The sequence below is a fragment of the Panulirus ornatus genome, chromosome 43 (genome assembly GCF_036320965.1).
Source record: "Panulirus ornatus isolate Po-2019 chromosome 43, ASM3632096v1, whole genome shotgun sequence".
In the NCBI taxonomy this organism is placed as follows: Eukaryota; Metazoa; Arthropoda; class Malacostraca; order Decapoda; family Palinuridae; genus Panulirus; species Panulirus ornatus.
Genome location: NC_092266.1, coordinates 33,443,257 through 33,462,862, shown reverse-complemented (window position 1 = coordinate 33,462,862; position 19,606 = coordinate 33,443,257). Strand labels below are relative to the sequence as shown.

Here is a 19,606-nt window from a genome sequence, read left to right as displayed (position 1 = left end):
GAGGTGAACGATGGTTAATGAGAAACGAACGCAACACTGTGGGTCGGGGACCGAAAGGGCTTTTAATCAGTCGAGATATCGAAATTGAGTTAAGGGCAGTTTACTGTGGGGGAAAAATGCTGGAAAATCAATTGACACATCAAGGGAGGAGGAACCTTATGGTGTGGGCGGTTACTGCACACACACACACACACACACACACACACAGGACCCCTCCGTGGTGTACTGGTTTTCGTTATTGATCGTAAATCACCAAGGATGTGCTAGTAGCTGGGCCAGCATGGGTTCGAATTCCTTGGCGCGGCTGTTGGCCTACACCCAACCCAGGTGTTCATCCTCCCCCCGACGTTGGTCAATACATGGATACTTCGTATAAACTTATGTGTGTGTGTGTGTGTGTGTGTGTGTGTGTGTGTGTGTGTGTGTGTGTGTGTGTGTAAAACACGGGAGTAAAGATATACATATATATATATATATATATATATATATATATATATATATATATATATATATATATATATATATATATTGGAGAGAGAGAGAGAGAGAGAGAGAGAGAGAGAGAGAGAGAGAGAGAGAGAGAGAGAGAGTCATACAGATATGTATTCAGCTGAATTATGACCAAGAAATCTTACAACACAGAAACAGTGAGACAGATGGATCGTCTGGTGTATGTGGGACAGATGGATCGTCTGGTGTATGTGGGACAGATGGATCGTCTGGTGTATGTGTAACAGACAGTAAAGTGAGAGAGAAACAGACAGATGACCAGCAAGGCGTGACACGAGGCTGGGTGACATAAGACGAGCCGCTGAACAATCATGACAGTTGTATGTCTGCAGTTGAGGTTGTGGATGTGGAGTTGTGGTCAAGGGATCTTGATCAGGTTATTACTCAGAGAAACATCAATATCATCATTGATGATGTGTACTCGATCATCAATGATGAGTGGTACTGTTGGCAACTATTGGGTTGTTTAGGAAGTGATTAGCTTTAGTCTGGTGGCTGAAGAACTCAGGAGGGCTAACAAGAGCTCCTGCTTTTCACCTGAGGGTAATTAGTCTATTTAAGGAGAGCCGGGACCGAGGTAATTAAAAAGTCTAATTTCACGGGTAAAACGTCGAGAGGCAGTAAAATACTAATTGGCATGCGTCATTAATTCACATTTTACCATAATTTTCAAGACGATGTGAGTTTGGATGAGTACATTCTGGGGTCGAACCCGTCCGAGGCAGACGGTTCGTTTGGTCAGGTTGAGTGAGGTGAGCAGATGGTTCCTACAGTGATGACGTCAGCTGATGAGAATCCAAGGGATGACAGACAAGTTAATGACGTGTCAGGTCAGCTACTAATGAGTCAAGTTAGCCGCTAAAGATTACTTAATTTGACCGTTAACGAAAGCCTGGGAACTGGATGACTCCTGAGGTTCACGATGCTTCGGATGTTGGTTCACGACTCCAGTGAACACGTCCCGGATACGATTCAATTCTGCCCCCAAGACTTTACCTCCACCATCCAATCCTCTATAATCTGTTTTACAGCAAGGAATCTAGAATTCTCTCTCTCTCTCTCTCTCTCTCTCTCTCTCTCTCTCTCTCTCTCTCTTGGTTTTTACATAAAAGTCCTCCTCATAGCTCAACATACCCAGACCAACACAAGACCAACACACGCGTGGGACTACAGAGAAGGTTGTATGTCTTCCATTGCTATAAGTTATGTAAGGCCGTAAATATCAAAATAAACTTATCCTCCATGATTTACTATGCCTCTCGAACAACTGATAACTCGTATCTAATTCGTATAAGGTCATCTAGTTAATTCACTCGAATTTTCCGCCCCAGAGCACCATCTGTTTTTGAAAACAAGATAATTAATTCGTCTGTTGGAGAAGGTAACCATACAGTCCTGAGTGCTGTTCTCCCGTGCCCACCACCAGCATGGTGCCGGACGCACCAGCCAACACCGAGGTAGACATTCCTGACTAAATGGTTGAGAGAAGATCTGATACAAGGCCGAGGACGAGGACGCGAGGCCAGGGGATCAGAGAGGAGATCAGGGAGCGATCAAGAGGTTTTTGATGCCCCTAACAACCATTCTGTCCTTTTATGGGATACAGTCAGTCTAAATGAATCTCGACCATACATAAAGATTCAGGTGGACGATAGTGTTTTGTGGGTGAGGGATGGGATGGTGTGGCCCCCTCATGCCCATGTCTAGGGAACCACGGAAGAAGGTTCAATCCTGATGAAGCTGGAGAAGCGAAAGTCTCAGATAATACGACAGAATCAAGGCTTTACGAGCCTGAAACTGAGGAGGAATTGTTAGGGGTGGAAGGACGACCCGTACAAAGGCGAACAGTCGAAACTGGCCAGTGTTGTGGGAGGGGGGACGTACGTGGCCAGTGTTGTGGGAGGGGGACGTGCGTGGGCAGTGTTGTGGGAGGGGGACGTGCGTGGGCAGCGTTGTGGGAGGGGGGACGTGCGTGGGCAGTGTTGTGGGAGGGGGGACGTGCGTGGGTAGTGTTGTGGGAGGGGGACGTGCGTGGGCAGTGTTGTGGGAGGGGGACGTGCGTGGGCAGTGTTGTGGGAGGGGGACGTGCGTGGGCAGTGTTGTGGGAGGGGGGACGTGCGTGGGCAGTGTTGTGGGAGGGGGACGTGCGTGGGCAGTGTTGTGGGAGGGGGGACGTGCGTGGGCAGTGTTGTGGGAGGGGGGACGTGCGTGAGCAGTGTTGTGGGAGGGGGGACGTGCGTGGGCAGTGTTGTGGGAGGGGGACGTGCGTGGGCAGTGTTGTGGGAGGGGGTAGATATGAGTGATAATTATGGATGAGGAAATGGAGGCAGTGGATCATGGAGGATGTAGGGGCAACAGTAAAATGTAGGGGGGTGTGGGCAGCGCTTAGGGAGACAGTGGAGTGTGGGCGATGTTTACAGCATGGGGAAAGTGGGCAATGTTTAGGGTGGTGGTGAGGGAAAGTGACAGAGATTCAGTGTTTACACAGAATCGGAAAAAAGAGAAGAAAAACTAAAGGTAATTATAAAGATAATTAAGATATGCTGATAATACGACGCACAAATTAAGAATGATTGCTCGATTGATGTAAACAATGAGTTACGACTAGCCAGAAACTGACGAAGAAAGAACACAAGAACAGAGCAGAACAAAGCAGAACGTTATGAGATAATACAGACGAACAAGACTAAGGACAAGAACAGGATACGGAAGACGCGGTGACTGCTGAACCAATGGTAATTAGCTTTGCCTGTGACCTGTGTTGAGATTGGCTGGCCTGACCCCGACGCCCCAGCCCAGGCCACCTCCCGAATGGGTCTTTGTTTACACTTAACAGGCATCACTTGAAGCGCCTACATCACCCACGCCCGGCCCACGCCCTCCACACCCACGTCCGGCCCACGCCCTCCACACCCACGCCCGGCTGACGTCTTCTACATCCACGCCCGGCCCACGCCCTCTAAGTTATCACTTGCCACATAATTAATTCCCCATCATTAAACCCAACGCAATCTCTTTCTCACACGATTATATTATATGATGCGTGTTACTCACAGTGAGACGTCTATGAAGCCAGAACCGCACATCCACGCTCTCTCTCTCTCTCTCTCTCTCTCTCTCTCTCTCTCTCTCTCTCTGGTAGACTGTGTAAGCCAGCGCTTCAGTGGCTGTCCAGTGTTACTTCTTTGGACCAGGCAGACTCTTTTCCCTCTGCCTCACCCACACATGGGCTGTTGACTTCCACTCCACATACATACAATCTCTTCCTCAAACACACGACACCTGACAACGCGTAACTCACACCACTCGTTCTTCGTAACTCTAGATTTTCCAGTGGTGAACGCTACGCGCTAGCCTTACCTCTTGTGGTACGATCGGGGTGTAAGCCGTGCACGTCAGGGAGAGTTCCTCCCGCACTCCCTCTGCCAGGGAGAGAGTGGAGGGAGGCGAGCATGAGAGGCGCGCCTCATGAGAGACTCCCTCATATTAATTACGTGGATTAAAGCGATCACTGGCCCAAATAGACCGGACTACCGACCGTCTCGTCACTCCAAAATTTGCAACAGTTTTCCTTCACTTTCCTTCTGCACCCACGCCACTCTTCTCTCAATGACTTCCTATTTTCTGTCAACCATACCTCATTTTCTATGACAGCCTTTCCCATTTTCTATCACAGATTGTTGGAGTTCAGGGGGATTAAATGGGTGGTTGCTGGGGTTCAGGGGCTGAATGGTTGGTGGTTGTCTGGTCTAAGCCATGTACCCATTTAATCGACTGACGCCTTAGGTTGGATGAACAGCTGAGTTGACTGTGCACCGATTGCCGCAACCAGGATTGGAACCTATGCGCTCGACCCTGGGCGACCCGTGAATGGGTCCTGGTCAGGCTCGGTAAGCACAACACCACGGAGGTCAACACAAGTATGTTGGCAACCATGTGGTCATGTGTAGTGTTCTACCATGTGCACATACATGTCTGGGTTGGTATCATTCATACATACATGTGTAAGTTGGTATCATGCCTATACATATGGATCCCTATGATGTATACAAGTATGGGGCCCCACCATGTATACATATATGGTTCCATGTGCACATAGATAAGTCCTCGCCTTGTATACATGCATCTCTTCAGACAAACAGACAGACATCGAAACATACAGGCAGACATACATACAGACACAAGGCAGGAGGATGTGTGTGGGTGTATGAGGACGATGTGTGTACGTCTGTACGTCTGTCTGTCTGGCTGTCTGTGCTGATGGCGACAGCTTGGTGTTCCTTGATACCGTCATCTATATCAGTTATAGCCTGAACCTAACCCGCCACTGAATATAGACAGCGCCTCTATATTCTCAGGGAGAGTTGCTATCAATGGCTGCTCCCTGGAATGTTACATAGGGTGCCACTGAGGACGTGATGCTCACATGTCTCCCTTCATCCGTCCATATGTGGGTGTCTGTCTCAGGTTTACACATAACACACAGAATCATTCATCCACCTGTCTATATATCTATCTACATGTATATCTTCAGCCAGATATATAGAGACATTCACTTCTCCACCACACCACACATGCCAAGAAATGTCTGAAATATTCCTGGAGAAAATCAAAGCACATACACACATACACACACACACACACATACAACACCAACAACAACGTCGCATGCATCCTGACATAGTGACCAGTTCAACACAATTTCCTTGTTGGAGCTTTCTGTATCAGTGGGCCCTCGCTACGTGAGGGATCATTGGGGCCCCTGACAGTGGGCCCAGGCCTGGTGTGTGACCACTGGGGCACCTGACAGTGGGCCCAGGCCTGGTGTGTGACCACTGGGGCACCTGACAGTGGGCCCAGGCCTGGTGTGTGATCACTGGGGCCCCTGACAGTGGGCCCAGGCCTGGTGTGTGATCACTAGGGCCCCTGACAGTGGGCCCAGGCCTGGTGTGTGATCACTAGGGCCCCTGACAGTGGGCCCAGGCCTGGTGTGTGATCACTAGGGCCCTGGCAGTGAGGCAGCTTTGATCTGCTTCCTAGATGGGGCGCCATTGGTGGCGATGCTATTTATATAACAGAGGAATGATTCCCACCAGAGCCATCACGAGAGAGAGAGAGAGAGAGAGAGAGAGAGAGAGAGAGAGAGAGAGACTTAATAGATCGAGAAAGAAGAAAAACACGACAAAATAATGTCAGGTTCGCCCCCGCCAGCCAGCAGTGTTGGCCCACCAATAACCCCGGCAATATCCGCCAGTCTTCCGGCCTCAACAACCACTCAGGTGCGTCATTGCCTTGACGTCACATGTCACTATCGTCATCACCGGCCAATGACTGATAACACCGTGGACCAGTGAGTGACGTCATGCCAGATAACGTCACCACAGTGATTGATGATTGGTCTACGTCACGTCACTCACGTCGAACATGAGATTGTTTCCGTATTTCTGTACGGTATTGTGAGGCTCTGTCGCCAGCAACAACTTATCATAATCGAAATATATAAATACTGAAGACAAGGACTGTTAGTCACCTTGTAATCTGCCTACAGTAAAAAAACAAGAAATTTATTCCGGAGCCACTTTGATAATCTTGGATAATCTCCCTGTGATGACAAGAGGCATGCATGGACGATAAATCCTACTCGTAATCCAAGAAAGAAGTGTTAAATCCGTGGTTAATCCTATGTGTTTAAAGAGATTACAAGGTACCGTCAGATAAAAAGAAACCCGAAACTTTTTAGTGCAATCCAGATGAGAGATATGTATAGTGTCATCATCAATGAGCGATATATATATATAGTGTCATCATCAATGAGCGATATATATATATAGTGTCATCATCAATGAGCGATATATATGGTGTCATCATCAATGAGCGATATATATAGTGTCATCATCAATGAGCGATATATATAGTGTCATCATCAATGAGCAATATATATATATAGTGTCATCATCAATGAGCGATATATATGGTGTCATCATCAATGAGCGATATATATAGTGTCATCATCAATGAGCGATATATAGTGTCATCATCAATGAGCGATATATATAGTGTCATCATCAATGAGCGATATATATAGTGTCATCATCAATGAGCGATATATATAGTGTCATCATCAATGAGCGATATATATAGTGTCATCATCAATGAGCGATATATATAGTGTCATCATCAATGAGCGATATATATAGTGTCATCATCAATGAGCGATATATATAGTGTCATCATCAATGAGCGATATATATAGTGTCATCATCAATGAGCGATATATATAGTGTCATCATCAATGAGCGATATATATAGTGTCATCATCAATGAGCGATATATATGGTGTCATCATCAATGAGCGATATATATAGTGTCATCATCAATGAGCGATATATATAGTGTCATCATCAATGAGCGATATATATAGTGTCATCATCAATGAGCGATATATATAGTGTCATCATCAATGAGCGATATATATAGTGTCATCATCAATGAGCGATATATATAGTGTCATCATCAATGAGCGATATATATGGTGTCATCATCAATGAGCGATATATATAGTGTCATCATCAATGAGCGATATATATGGTGTCATCATCAATGAGCGATATATATAGTGTCATCATCAATGAGCGATATATATGGTGTCATCATCAATGAGCGATATATATGGTGTCATCATCAATGAGCGATATATAGTGTCATTATCAATGAGCGATATATATGGTGTCATCATCAATGAGCGATATATAGTGTCATCATCAATGAGCGATATATAGTGTCATCATCAATGAGCGATATATATAGTGTCATCATCAATGAGCGATATATATAGTGTCATCATCAATGAGCGATATATAGTGTCATCATCAATGAGCGATATATATGGTGTCATCATCAATGAGCGATATATATGGTGTCATCATCAATGAGCGATATATAGTGTCATCATCAATGAGCGATATATATAGTGTCATCATCAATGAGCGATATATATGGTGTCATCATCAATGAGCGATATATATGGTGTCATCATCAATGAGCGATATATAGTGTCATCATCAATGAGCGATATATATGGTGTCATCATCAATGAGCGATATATATGGTGTCATCATCAATGAGCGATATATATGGTGTCATCATCAATGAGCGATATATATGGTGTCATCATCAATGAGCGATATATATGGTGTCATCATCAATGAGCGATATATATAGTGTCATCATCAATGAGCGATATATATGGTGTCATCATCAATGAGCGATATATATGGTGTCATCATCAATAGAAGATTTACATAATGAAAATCTTTGTCGTCATGGGCAGAACTGTGGGCATAAAATCTGGATTAATCTCCAACTGCGGTAGATTTAATGCCTATGTATTAAATCCTATCTTTAGTAATCCCGTCAAAGGCATACAACACTTAAGTAAGCGCCACACCCACGTTAATCCCATCAGTAGTTGCCTAGCATTACAAACAAGACTACGAAAATCCCTTTGTGGTATGAGACAAATCCCAACACACGATAAATCCCATCCGGGATAGTTCCACGACTGGTTATGACGACAATAACTATGCTCGGCTTCATGGACAAAATCCCTCTATGGTGCAGTATAAATCCCACTAGGCCATAAATCCCCCTCAGTCCTGAATCAGAAATACAGACATTGAAGGTTAGGTAGAGTGGCGTCCCTGGCTCCACACCAGGCTCCCCTGGGCCTGCCTCACAGATGGAGGCCACCTCCCCAACCTTAACTTTAAGGTCTTTTAAGTATTTTTAAGATGCTCTGAATCGTTTTTAAGGGGTAGATAGTTAAGGATTTTTATTGGATTCTAAATGGTTCTTCAGTAGTGTGAGAGTTTTAATGGAGGAAGTGTTCTCAGACAATGTGACATTCTCTGAAACTATTCTTAAATGAAGTCGAGCATGGCTTTTACAACTCTGGGGAGGCTTGTGATTTACAGGTCTGGGGAGGCTTGTGATTTACAACTCTGGGGAGGCTTGTGATTTACAGGTCTGGGGAGGGTTGTGATTTACAGGTCTGGGGAGGCTTGTGATTTACAACTCTGGGGAGGCTTGTGATTTACAGGTCTGGGGAGGCTTGTGATTTACAGGTCTGGGGAGGCTTGTGATTTACAGGTCTGGGGAGGCTTGTGATTTACAACTCTGGGGAGGCTTGTGATTTACAGGTCTGGGGAGGGTTGTGATTTACAGGTCTGGGGAGGCTTGTGATTTACAACTCTGGGGAGGCTTGTGATTTACAGGTCTGGGGAGGCTTGTGATTTACAGGTCTGGGGAGGCTTGTGATTTACAACTCTGGGGAGGCTTGTGATTTACAGGTCTGGGGAGGCTTGTGATTTACAACTCTGGGGAGGCTTGTGATTTACAACTCTGGGGAGGCTTGTGATTTACAACTCTGGGGAGGCTTGTGATTTACAGGTCTGGGGAGGCTTGTGATTTACAGGTCTGGGGAGGCTTGTGATTTACAGGTCTGGGGAGGCTTGTGATTTACAGGTCTGGGGAGGCTTGTGATTTACAACTCTGGGGAGGCTTGTGATTTACAGGTCTGGGGAGGCTTGTGATTTACAGGTCTGGGGAGGCTTGTGATTTACAACTCTGGGGAGGCTTGTGATTTACAACTCTGGGGAGGCTTGTGATTTACAACTCTGGGGAGGCTTGTGATTTACAGGTCTGGGGAGGCTTGTGATTTACAGGTCTGGGGAGGCTTGTGATTTACAACTCTGGGGAGGCTTGTGATTTACAGTTTTGTGTCAGTCTTTAATTTGTAAAGTCAAACATTCTTTGTTTATTTTGAAGCTTCATAAAAAGTTTTCAATACAACTTCTCAAAGGATTGTTAGATCTCCCACCGAACCTTACCTCAGCTGGGTTTCAGTTCAACCTGGGTTTGTCTCAGGTGTCACCGCTCAGTTTCTCACCACAATTTCACACAGGTTTTTAAAAAGCGTCCTCTGGTGACCTCTGAGGTGGTCACACAATCAGCTGTGTTACTCCCCACACAGAGTTACCTCCGTGCACCGCTGATCACGCCAGCTGGACGGCCCGGCAGCCAAACATTGCTGAATTGTTTACTTTGGCCTCCCTGTGTGGCCTTGACAGCGTCTGAGGTTGTGAACGCTGACCAGCGAGCATGATACGTGCCTTACAACATGGAGGTAAACACTACACACATAAGGATGAAATCCCTGCAGTAGTGCCATCATGGCTGACACATATGTGCCACCATTTGGATCTTCAGGTGATGACTGGGATCTTCAGTAACTGTGTCATGACTGATCTGTATTTAATGGTACTTCAGAGTTACACTGGACGTAAGGTTGTGCAATATATCATTTATATCATCACGGTGCCACATATGTTGGCTCTACCAGTGCTACATATATTGGCTAACCACTTGTATATGCAACAGCTTTATGAGGCTATGTCACAGTGTGTTACGGTTCTATCCCCTTACTCTCCCTTACTCACCCAGTCACCCCTGGTAACTGCAAAAGACCAGGCCACGACCAGCTACGCCCACACGACCCCTCCCAACACCCCCCACGACCACTTACGCCCACACGACCCCTCTCAACCGCCTAGATTACTCCCACGCCCTAATGACCTTTTCGACCGCCTCGCTAGCTAACAATGCTCCCTTTTTAAGTCTCCCTCCCTGCCTCTCTCCTAGCTCCCAGTCCTGCCTCTCTCCCAGCTCCTAGCCCTGCCTCTCTCCCAGCACCTAGCCCTGTCTCTAGCTACTCCTTAAACTTAACTTTCTCCCTAGCTTCTCCCCACACCCCAGCCCTCTCCCTGACCACCCTTCTTATCTCCATCCTTCTCCCTGGCCTCCCTCCCTGCTGCCACTCTACTCCCAGCCCCGTCCCAGCTCTCCTAGTCCCGTCCTAGCTCTCCTAGCCTACGTCCGGACCAGGAACAAGACCTGCCACTCGCACCTACCTGTGACGGTATTCTCCTCCTGTATTGTGTATACGTTCCCCAGGCAGCTAGTCGTGTGTGTGTGTGTGTGTGTGATCAACCAATTCCACGGTACGGGGAGGGAGTTCTACGCTCGTGGGTCCCCATCTCTATGCCTGTAATTACCCATTTCCAATCACCCATTCGCACAGTACGGGGAGTTCTCATGGACAACTATACAAACATAACATGCGTACGTACGTACGTACATCACAAACAGAGACCAATCAGGGCAATTAGAGTCAGTGATCACAACACAACATTCCACATGTAATTGGCTAAAGAATTACCGTTCTGTGTTGTTGTGTTGTTCCCTCGTAAACCACTTAGGAGACACTTAGGTACAGGAGCCTCCCACCTGCACCCCTGACTCTGTCTGTCTGGTCATGTCTAAAAACTGGATGATCTCATGTTTCTATGCCCGTAAGTCTCTCTCTCTCTCTCTCTCTCTCTCTCTCTCTCTCTCTCTCTCTCTCTCTCTCTCTCTCTCTCTCTCTCTCTCATTCATCAGTGAGCCATAATATCATGTAATCCCGCTGTGTCAGCTTCCGGTTTGCGATTCATGTTATAATTTCCTATGCTCACAATGAACCAGTAAACTGACACTCCCTCACACCATTTACATCTTACAATTGAATTATATAAACCCATTATAAATTGGAAACTGGTATTGAATGCTATTTCCCTCTTCGCTTATCCAAATAATTGTTTCTATACCTATTATCCCAACCTGGCCAGGTCACCAGGGAGAGGTCATGGGTCAGCCAAGCCACCAGAGAGAGGTCATGATGTGGTTATCATGGTAACTCGTGGCTAATGTTTTGGTAACTCGCAGTGTGGACGGGAGGCCCTCCCCCCGGGGGTGGACGGGAGGCCCTCCCCCCGGGGGTGGACAGGAGGCCCTCCCCCCGGGGGTGGACGGGAGGCCCTCCCCCCGGGGGTGGACAGGAGGCCCTCCCCCCGGGGGTGGACGGGAGGCCCTCCCCCCGGGGGTGGACAGGAGGCCCTCCCCCCGGGGGTGGACGGGAGGACTTGAAGGTCCAGCCAGCCGCGTCCAGAACCCTCAGGGTGACGTGCGTGGGTCGAGTGGCACATCAGATGATCACTCACACTGACCACGAGAGCCCCCACCAGGCGGGGGATGGAGTCGGGGCGGAGCCCAGAGTAGTGACGTCCAGAGACGAGTCTGACGTCATCCACTCCTCTGATGTCACGAGAAACATCTTGACCGTTGACTGAGGCAGAGGATGACTGACATCATGTCCCCCGTTGCTAGTGAGGTCAGCCCCACCTTCACCTTGCCTCAGGAGGGACAGTCCAGCGCGGGTGTCAGGCAGCCGCTGGTCTCTCCTCTCCATTCTTTAAGTCTCAAATTATTTCCTGCTCCTTGTCTGACACTCGACAGGCCAAGACAGAGGCGGAGGACGTAACCTGTGTTTACCGTCGACGGTGAGGCGTTTGTGAGGCGGGTGGTGAGCAGGGCGAGGCAAGGCAGGGCAGGGCGAGGCAAGTCAGGGAGAGGCAGGACAGGGCAGGACGAGGCAGGACAGGGCGAGGCAGGACAGGGCGAGGACCACACTCCTTGAGTAAGTGCTGGCCATCATCACGCACCACCTGCCCATCCACCCCACGTCAGGTCTGACCACGATGAGACAAGTTCAGTCGAAGTTGGAGAACTGGGAGAGTGGAAACCTCACGCCCACATGACGACGTCACACGTCCGCCAGGCGCCCCAGGAACACTCTCCCTCTCCGTCTGCTACTGCAGCAGAACCCTTCCACTAGACGAAAAAGGATCAGAAGAAAATGTACTTCCCAGGGTCCGCCTGGAGCTAATAAGCCCAGCCTGGGTGGGAGAGGGTGTCGAACCCAGGGATGGTGTGTGAGGCACGCCAGGCATCCACCAACAGCAGCATCAGAAGCCAGGTTATATCACTGTCTCCTTCCTGTACGTAGGGGAGACAGGATCAGGTCGACCCTCACCGTGTGGGAGGGTCGACACACCAGTGAGCCCGACACTACAAGGCGGGTGGGTCACACGGTGCGCTCCCTGCAGCACACGATGACACAAACGGGAGATGAGGAGGAGCACTCAACAGCCACTGCCCATGAAGAGGATCACAGATGATCTTACATTCCGTCTTCAGAACCTCCTCCAGCATCCCGGTCTGTGTGGTGATCAATGCGCTGGTGGTAATGACGTGTTCCCTCCAGCTTAGTTCATCGTCCAGACCAACATCGAGAACACCGGTGGCCTAAACAGCCTGGCTGGAGGACCGGAGGCAAGCGAGTGTGTGGCCGGGGAGGGAGGCTACCGTGGGCGGCTGTGGTCCTGGAGAGCCAGGTAGTACAGAGGTGCTGTCAAGGTCGACATCATCGGTGAAGACCAAGCAGATCCCTCCATCATGACAGCATCTCTCATGATCAGACAGCATCCGTGTGTGTGTGTGTGTGTGTGTGTGTGTGTGTGTGTGTGTAAGATGCTTCCTCCCACAATACCCGGAGAAACATCTCTAATGGCTGCTTACGTCACAGTATAGGCTCCACCCAAAGTCATAAACGTCACTAGTAGGCTCCGCCTACTTCCACTGCGTCATCAAAAGGCCCCGCCTGATGCGTGACGTCACTGACGGAAGGTCTCTCCGCTGCGCATGACGTCATAGACCATAGCTGACGTTAATCCGTGTGTTAGCGAGGATATCCGGCTGTGTTGACAGTACCGTTGACCGCGGTGCGGTGCTGAGGGACCTGTCTGAGGTCATCCTCAAGACAGAAGGTTAACCTCATTGCTCAACACGTGTCTGTACACACCAGCATAGCTCGCCTTCACTATAGCAGACATACTGTTATCCTCATCATATGACAACAGTGATATCCGGTCAGGTATTGATACTGAAGGATAATAACAACTAATTACCTTTAATGACCCTCAAAGAAGGTAGATAATTGAGGTAAATTAGGGACAGAAATAGCGACTATTGATATATAAAGTCCAGGACAACCTGGCATGTTAAGCAGCGAGATCAATGACGCTACGAACCGACGTACAATATTAACGCACGAGACGCGGGTGTCCCGTGCACCACGCACGAGACGCGGGTGTCCCGTGCACCACGCACGACACGCGGGTGTCCCGTGCACCACGCACGACACGCGGGTGTCCCGTGCACCACGCACGACACGCGGGTGTCTCGTGCACCACGCACGACACGCGGGTGTCTCGTGCACCACGCACGACACGCGGGTGTCTCGTGCACCACGCACGACACGCGGGTGTCCCGTGCACCACGCACGACACGCGGGTGTCTCGTGCACCACGCACGACACGTGGGTGTCCCGTGCACCACGCACGACACGCGGGTGTCTCGTGCACCACGCACGACACGCGGGTGTCTCGTGCACCACATTCCGTGCCAACATCCTACACATTGTGGACACAAATTAAATCCAGTTAACGTGTATTTTCTCTGTCGTTTCATGAGTGACTGTGAGGGAGTAAAGTGGTCGTCTGCCACAGTTAGTATGTAAATGTTGTGACAATCTTATTGCCAGAGAGTGCAAGGTAACATCCCGCCATACCAATGGTTTGTGAGTGATTAAATGGTATGTGAGGACGGATGACGTAGACACAACCCAGGTGTTCATATCTACTGCAAACCTTACACATCATCACCATAACAACATAGTGACCACAGAACAATACACACGTCCATAGTGACCACAGAACAATACACACGTCCATAGTGACCACAGAACAATACACACGTCCATAGTGACCACAGAACAATACACACGTCCATAGTGACCACAGAACAATACACACGTCCATAGTGACCACAGAACAATACACACGTCCATAGTGACCACAGAACAATACACACGTACATAGTGACCACAGAACAATACACACGTCCATAGTGACCACAGTAACACACGACACAACATACCACTTGTGCACCTGCTGTACCGCCGTGGTCGTTTGGAAACAATTTTCGAGATAATTGCGGGTCGGACTTTGAGGGTTTGTGGATGGTCTACTGGTCAGAAATAACGGAAGCTAAACAATTATATGAAGAGGCGATTACGGTGAACGATGGTTGATGAAAGGTGAGACAGGGGATCTCTCTGTGTTAGCAGACATGACTGGGTCGTCCAGCTGACGTGGTCTCAAATCAGGAATATAATTCTTCCGTAGGTTCAGCGAGTGAGAAGCGAACCACTGGTTTTGAGACAGCCAAACCTTTTAAAGCTGTACTCTCACACATCAGCGACTGTATCATTCCCTCCAGCGTCAGTATCTTGTGATCCCGGACACATAACAAAATCTGACGGTAAAACTGAATTTAGATAACCGACAAATTAGCCGTGTGTGCCTCACGGATTCGCCCGGTTCAGAACGGTGCATAATTTTGTCTTGCGGTGAGTGTGGCCATAATTCCCCAAACCTAAATTAAGATTAGTTGACCTACCAGTGGAAATGAGTCGACTGTGAACACTTACCAGAAGACGAATCAGGTCAGCAAACAGTCATGACGGCCAGGTAACTGTACACAAGGGAAATTAGAGTCACAGCGAATGTCGTCACACCGTCCCGGACACTTCTCCCTCCTCCTGCACATCAGGTTATCGTACCAACAACAACAAACGCCCAGGAAAGATCGTACTTAAGCAGCAAATTGTCGACTGTCGCATTACCAACTCGTATATACAAGTCTAATATCATGCATATTTCATTTTACAGTCACGTAAACGTCTTATAAATCTTAGACAAAATGCGTTTTAGATTTCGCAAACATTTAGCACAAGTTTCATACCAACATTATGAGAATATATTACTTGAACGAACACAAATGAATCAAATATTGTTGAGCCTAACTGAGCACATGATGACGTGTGATCCATCTGAACACAGTCAGCACCTCCCTAAACATGTCTCCTGTGATGTGTTTACTTCTTACCTTACCTAACTTGTAGGTAAGCTGGGGCGGGGATTATCATGGTACAAAGTACTATACATAATAACTAACCTAACCTAACCTAACCTAACCTTATCATAAGATCTGTTGTAGATATGACTTTACACGATCTCTATTTACCCAGTGATGAACGAGTGTAATAGTTTGAGAATTTTAACTATAATGAATTTAACATAACTGCAGACCCCGCCTGACCTAACCTCGATTAGGTTGGCTGTTACTTTGGTTAGAATTTAAAGGATGATAGAACTGTTGGTGCCTGCAATACTACCTGGAATTATGGAGAGAGAGAGAGAGAGAGAGAGAGAGAGAGAGAGAGAGAGAGAGAGAGAGAGAGAGAGAGAGAGAGAGAGAGAGAGAGAGAGAGAGAGAGAGAGAGAGATCCGGAGCCATGCCTGCTACACTAACATGTCATCAGGGTAGAACAATTGAACTTCCTCTTCTCCCTCCCCTATGCACCCTTCCTGGCGACCCCTTCCTCCCTGTTCACCCTGGCTTACTCCCTCCCACTGACACCCAACACACAGCCACCCTTTGTTGACGGGAGGGGGGGGAGGGGGGAGTACCACATCAGGCCTCTGGCTCGACACACGTCTGTCTGTCTGTCTATCTGGTCTCTCTGTCTGTAGCTTTCATTTTTCCTCACTCTCCCATCCCTCTGTTTCTTGTCTCTCTTACTTCCTATACCTTTCTCTATATTCTCTCTCTCTCTCTCTCTCTCTCTCTCTCTCTCTCTCTCTCTCTCTCTCTCTCTCTCTCTCTCTCTCTTGCTATGCCCCAGACACAGACCCAGGGACAGGAGATGCTGTGGAACACGAATGGGGGAGGGGGGACACGCATTCCCCCCTCCCCCCGGCGCCCCGCAGTGAATACCTTATTTAGTGTTGTGTGGGGGAAGAGTGCCCCTATGTGCGGCAAGAAAAGCCAACTAATTGCCCCAAGCCGGACCCTAACGAGTAGTTGGCTCGTCAAAGAACTCAACGAGGATAACCTCCCCCATAATTACCCCACAACAGAGAAAAGGAGGGGCACTAACGATGCAATTGAAAATACCTTACTACCTCCTGTAGTTAGGCTGCAGTTACCCCTTGCATCACTAGTGAGGCAGGAGTTACCCCCTGCATCACTAGTGAGGCTGGAGTTACCCCCTGCATCACTAGTGAGGCTGGAGTTACCCCCTGCATCACTAGTGAGGCTGGAGTTACCCCCTGCATCACTAGTGAGGCTGGAGTTACCTCCTGCATCACTAGTGAGGCTGGAGTTACCCCCTGCATCACTAGTGAGGCTGCAGTTACCCCTTGCATCACTAGTGAGGCTGGAGTTACCCCCTGCATCACTAGTGAGGCTGGAGTTACCTCCTGCATCACTAGTGAGGCTGCAGTTACCCCTTGCATCACTAGTGAGGCTGGAGTTACCCCCTGCATCACTAGTGAGGCTGGAGTTACCCCCTGCATCACTAGTGAGGCTGGAGTTACCTCCTGCATCACTAGTGAGGCTGGAGTTACCCCCTGCATCACTAGTGAGGCTGCAGTTACCCCTTGCATCACTAGTGAGGCTGGAGTTACCCCCTGCATCACTAGTGAGGCTGGAGTTACCCCCTGCATCACTAGTGAGGCTGGAGTTACCTCCTGCATCACTAGTGAGGCTGCAGTTACCCCTTGCATCACTAGTGAGGCTGGAGTTACCCCTTGCATCACTAGTGAGGCTGGAGTTACCCCCTGCATCACTAGTGAGGCTGGAGTTACCCCCTGCATCACTAGTGAGGCTGGAGTTACCCCCTGCATCACTAGTGAGGCTTTACGGCTAACATCACCTCATTAATTAGCTCTTCGTGCTCGAGATCACCTTATCAACCCAACATCATCTCATTAATCAACCCTTCGTGTCCAAAGTCCCATCATTAATCAACCCTTCGTGTCCTAAATTCATTAACCAACTATTCATGGCTAACATCACCTCATTAATCAACCCTTCGTGCTCAACATCACATCATTAATCACCCCGTCCTGTCCAACAACGCCTAACTGGGATCAACATTGCAATCAACAGGTACGTACTAATTACCAGATGAAATCAGTCATCTGAACTCATGACTACACAGGTAATTAGGAAGACTAATGAGGGAAAGTACATATCATGGAGCTCCTATCTTCAACCTACCCCATGAATGATGATGAATATCATAGGAACAATATGCGAATATCTCGTGAATAATAATGAATAGTGATGAATGATATTGTACGACTGTCAGAGTTCGGCCATGATCTACAAGTAAACATAATGACAAAACAAATGAAAAACAAATCTTGGTGACATAGATCATTACTTATCTAAAAACAATATAATCAAAAATTGCAAAAAAACATAAATGCATTTAATATGTTTATTGGCCTCAAGCAGACTTCCTGACTGAAGGTTTAATGATTCTACACAGACTGAAGAATCTGCAAATGATAACAATTACCGTCTTAATCTTTACAATCAGACTGACTGATATACCTGGATCAGGGTTACATGTATCCAGGTAATTATGATCTAATTACCTGGACAATATCCTCGTCAGTCATTAATCAACTAATACACAATATGTGCAGCTGATATTAATACCCTCAAGACGATCGTACAATCCCTCACAATGATGATACGACCATTGGATATTCGCACCGTCATGTTCAAGGGTCGTACCGTCTTGTTCAAGGGTCGTACCGTCGTGTTCAAGGGTCGCACCGTCATGGTCAAGGTTCGCACCGTCGTGTTCAAGGGTCGTACCGTCGTGATCATGGGTCTTACCGTCGTGATCAAGGGTCGTACCGTCGTGTTCAAGGGTCGTACCGTCGTGCTCAAGGGTCGTACCGTCGTGTTCAAGGGTCGTACCGTCATGTTCAAGGGTCGTACCGTCGTGTTCAAGGGTCGTACCGTCGTGTTCAAGGGTCGTACCGTCGTGATCATGTTCAGTAGTTTCTAAACTGCCTAAAACAAGTTCTTTTCCTTCTAAAGCTAACTTAACCTAGATAGTAGTGGAATGATGTCATTAGAGGCTTAATTACCTACGTCATTACCTTCATCACCTGAAGAAGGACATCTTGAATCCACAGCTACACTGTAATCACCACATGTAATCAATTACCCGGACTAATGACGTCAAAGGTCATTAGCAAAATTGAGTGTGCACCATAATTAAGAGGGTGTGCTTAATAATCAAATTAGTTTACATGATAATGCTATCCAGGATCTACAGGAAGCCGGTAATTAATATGTGTAATTACATGGGCTAATTACTTCCTTCGCGTACCTCATTACCACCTGCCTCGTCATCATCCCCCCCTCCCTTCCCCCCTCCAACCAGCTGGTAATCAGCTGTTGGTTGGGTATCAGCAGGGCTGTAAAGGCGGAATTATCCATCCGCGCCGTAGGACTCCCGACCGTATGTGACAAACGGTGATTTGGCATAAATAGTAATATAACAACAGGTGAAGTTATGGGGGATGATAAGGCTATAACAGGCTACAGGCTGGAGGGTACAGGTTATAGTCTCGCACAACCGGTATAGTAAGATAGAAAGGAAATTTAGTAGGAAATTATAGAGAAAAATAAAGTTACATTAGAGCAAGTCAGAATAGAGAGGGAAATAAGGATTAGACATTATCTATAAAGTATATATATATATATATATATATATATATATATATATATATATATATATATATATATATATATATATATACAGTGAGGCTACCGTATTGCAAAGAAAATAGATAATAAAATATGTTAATATTTCCTGTGTTTAGTAAGATCCTGGGGTCAATGTTGCGTTATGAAATGTTTAAGTTTTGAAAATAAGCTTTGGAATCATTACGTCTGATACATTTCCTTATGATTTACTTAACCTTAATCGTGTGTGTGTGTGTGTGTGTGTGTGTGTGTGTGTGTGTGTGTGTGTGTGTGTGTGTGTGTGTGTGTATGTGTGTGTGTGTGTGTGTGTGTGTGTGTGTGTGTGTATGTGTGTGTGTGTGTGTGTGTGTGTCAGGAGTAGTGGAGGAGACGCTGGGCGCACGACCTGCTCCTCCTCCACACCCCTCCCTCCCTGCCTCCCTCCCATCTCCCCACTACGGGGCGAAGTTTTATCTGGTGTCGC

At 47.6% G+C, this 19,606-nt stretch overlaps 1 pseudogene; it reads right to left on the bottom strand.

Moving 5' to 3' along the window:
• Positions 1 to 15,116, bottom strand: part of LOC139762546 (uncharacterized) — a 56,649-nt pseudogene extending 41,533 nt beyond the window's left edge.
• Between the last annotated feature and the right edge of the window lie 4,490 nt (positions 15,117 to 19,606).